This window comes from Neophocaena asiaeorientalis, unplaced genomic scaffold (genome assembly GCF_003031525.2).
Source record: "Neophocaena asiaeorientalis asiaeorientalis breed wild unplaced genomic scaffold, Neophocaena_asiaeorientalis_V1.1 scaffold32, whole genome shotgun sequence".
Classification (NCBI taxonomy): Eukaryota; Metazoa; Chordata; class Mammalia; order Artiodactyla; family Phocoenidae; genus Neophocaena; species Neophocaena asiaeorientalis.
In genome coordinates this window covers 2,176,333-2,180,225 of record NW_020185327.1, presented here as the reverse complement: position 1 = coordinate 2,180,225, position 3,893 = coordinate 2,176,333, and positions in this window count along the sequence as shown.

The following is a 3,893-nucleotide window of genomic DNA, read 5'->3' as shown; positions in this document are numbered from 1 at the left end:
CTGCCTGTTCCTTGTTTCCCACCCCACCCCCATTCCCCCACCCCCGGAAAGGAAGGAAAGGGCAGGTACGGCCTGAAACAAAGATGTCATCTCTCCCGTCTGAACCTCAGAGCTGACTTCCTGAACCTCTTTAGAAAGAGGAGAGCCGTGAAAATAGAGTTGAAAGCAGAAATAGTTTTCTAGTTTTTTCCATCTAGCTTATCAAAAGCCAAGCCTGGCTGACTTGATTATAGTGTTTTAAGTGCAGGAGGTCTGAACAGAGCCATCAGGAAGGGAGGGTACCGTGAAAGCACCCTGCCCCTCACAGGGGAAGGTGGGAAAGGAGACAAGGAGACAAAAATAGAGGAGGGTCCTCCCTGGAGTCTCAGGCCCAACTCTCCCACCTTCATCTCCTCTCCCAGGATCTGCCTCCTCCAAGAATGATGCACTGTGGGACTGGTTCCTGCCTGGGGGGCCCCTTCCATCATCCTTAGGGAGGTGTCAGTAGGCATGCTTTCTCTCTCTCTCTCACACACACACACACACACACACACACACACACACATCTTTCCACAGGAACAAACGACAGTTTACAGGCACAGAAGAGACAAAATCCTTGCAGAGAATGGACCATCTCCCCCCCCCACCACCACCATCACAGCAAGGAAACTGAGAGACACGGCTCAGCACACCCAACATTTCCCTTCCATGGCTTTGGTTTTCATCTCTTAGCTGTTGATTCCCCAACCTATACTTCCAGTGAAGACCTCTCTCCTGAGCTCTGGCCACCTGTATGTCCACCAACTGCCTCCACACGGGTATCTCGAAGGCCAGGCAGCTAAATCCTGCCCCCATCTCAGCCGATGGCTCCCTCCATCCAGGGTCCAAGATAGAAACTTTGTGTCAAATGCCATGCCTCCACCAGGCACCAAGTCTCACTCATTCTACCTCCCAAACCTCTCCATCTCTGCCACCAAGATGATCCAGGCCCCAGCCCCAGTGGCCTGGGTGCTTGGAACTTCTCCTAATTAATCTCTTGCATCTACCATGCTCTACCAACCACCTATTCGTTCTGCAGGCAGCAGCCTGAGGGATCTTTAGAAATGATACAGCTCACCATGCCACTCCCTGCCTATAGCCTTCAGTGGCTCCCCATTCCCTTAGGCAGTGGGTCAAACTCACCATCACGGCTTACAAGGATGTGCCCCTGACAATCTCACCTGGTCCTCCAGCAACCTTAATGTTTTGTTTCCCCTCTATCACATCCAGTCCTTTGTTCATGCAGTTTCTCTTATGCAATGCCTCTTACACAACAGACTCATGATAAATATTTTCTGACTGGCTCCCTGAATAAATGAATGACTGCCTGAACAAATGAAGGAATGCGAAACAGAGCGCTTAGCTTCTCGTATTGGGATTGCTTTATAGTCTTTCCTCAGATGGGAGGCACGCCCTTGTTGCACACTGTACTCTAATTTTTGTGACTAAACACCCCTGCATCCCCACCCACTAAACAGGTTCCCCCAAACAAAGGAATGGTTTTCTCCAGAGGCAAATCTAATCCGAGGCCTTTTACAAGATTAGCTTTCGAAACAAAATCGTGGAGCCCAACTATTACAAGGTGTATTGTAAATTTTAAAAGTTCTTATCGGGCTTCCCTGGTGGCGCAGTGGTGGAGAGTCCGCCTGCCGATGCAGGGGACGCGGGTTCGTGCCCTGGTCCGGGAAGATCCCACGTGCCGCGGAGCGTCTGGGCCCGTGAGCCATGGCCGCTGAGCCTGCGCGTCCAGAGCCTGTGCTCTGCAACGGGAGAGGCCACAACAGTGAGAGGCCCGTGTACAGAAAAAAAAAACAAAAAAAAAAAAGTTCTTATCTTCCTGCTGCCTCAGCATCGCCACAAACAGGCCATGAGCACCAGCCCAGGTGACCAGGTGCACCCGTGTGATAAGCTGGGCCCTGCCACAAATTCCCCTTCCTCCCTTCCTGTCGCTGTGACCTAATGACATTCAAACGCACCAATGAAATCCCCTCACACTGTTTGATTGTGTACCCCACCCACCCCCTCTCCGACAAAGGCCCTCACCCTCGGGTTCTCACCCTTTCCCAGCTCCCTGCCTGCGTGGCTGACCCACCCCCTTGGTGCTCTCTGTGGGTGGCTCCCTCTCAGCCTGCAGCGACTCTGTCTCACTAGGACCTGTGAGTGTAATAGACTTTGTTTTCCCCTCCTGGGTCCCCTCTTGAGGCTGCACCTGACCAACCAACCCCTAAAAGGACACAGCACACCAGAGCATTGTATGATACAAGCGGTATCATTTGCATCTCATACATAAGCAAATTGAGTCACTGAGAGGTTCAGTACCGGGGTATGCTGGTCCCAATTCACCACCTTTCTATTCACGTTGCCTTTGCGACGTGACCACAGCTCTTCTAACAGGAACCAAAGCTGTTACTGCTCCACTCCCTCGCTTGGAATTCCTGCCACGATATGAAACCAAGCCCAGGCTAAGCTGCTGGGGGAGGAGTGAGCATGTGAAGAAGGACCCAGTTACCCCGGCAGAGGCCATCCTCCGCGAGCCAGCCAACAGCTGGCCCCAGTCACGTTAGCGAGCCCAGCAGAGACTGGTCAAGCCCATACCAGAAGGACTCACTGCCCAAGCGACCCATAAGCTCATGAGTAATCACAGATGGTTGCAACTGAAAGCCACTAGGTTTGGGGGTGGTTTGTTAGGTAGCAATAACGGCCAAATAAAACTAAACACAGCCAGTGAGAAGTAGAGGGGGATTCACACAGCCCGGAGAGTTGCTGCCTGCACCTCCTCCTGGTGGGTCCTCTGCTGAGCTCTCAGGCCGAGGTAAGCTGAGGAAGTCCCTTTAGAACCGCAGAGACCACAGAATGTAGCCGCAGTGTGTGGCACGCTGGTGTTGTGGCTGATAGGCGGCTGATGGTGGGACTGAAGAGGAACTGGGTAAAACTAGCAGGAGCGCATCCTCGATGGTCACAGAACAGGCTGGGCGGCTGGGGCCGCCATATGTTGGGCATGACCTCTGTGTGACACTACCGCCCACTTGAAATAACTCTCCTCCCTCCTGCTTCCCTTTTCTGGGGACTCTGTGCCCTGTCTGAGGCCGGCAGCACAGACACCAGCACTGAGCATACTGGCTGGGCGCGATGGAGATGGCAGGGTCCTCTGTGTGCAAGACTCCCATCATTTCCCAGCCTGGAAGGGCAAGCACAGAGAGTTTCCCAGCATCCAGCTGGACAGGTACAGCTTGGAACTGAGGTTCTGGAGCCTGACTGTCTGGGTTAGGATCTGGCACTGCCACGTAGTAGGCCCTTACCTGTACAATCAAGTTACTGAAACTCTCTGGGCTTTCCTCATCTGTAAAATAAAGACAGTAACAGTTCCTCCCTGTCAGAGTTCTTGTGAGGATTAATTGAAAAGGTAAGTTAAAAGAAAGCATCTTAAATGGTGCCTGGCACGTGGTAAATGCTTGGTCTCGGTTATTATGATCCTTCAAGACCCTTCACAGCCATCCCTCGCCCCCAACACTGCCCCACTGAGCCCCCTGCACCAGGCAGTGGGTCTCCTCAGGGCCCACCCGTCTGCATCAGGCTTGTGGAGAGGATGGACCAGGATGGTATGTCTGTGGGTCCTCCAGAAGCCCACACATATGGAGCTGGGAGTGGGAGAGGTTTATTGCGAGGAAGGCCTGTGAAAGATGCAAGGTGGAGGCAGAGTCTCAGACCGACATGTAGCCATGACAGAGTCTCAGCCAGCTCTACAGGGAGACAGGAGCAAAGATGGCCCCTCAGAGGAGTGCCGTGTTGGGCAAGAATAGCCAGGCCCTAGTCCCTCCTCCCAACTCAGTCCCCTGGCCGGGGTCTGCCCCAGAAGTGCAGGGCCTTGGCCCAGA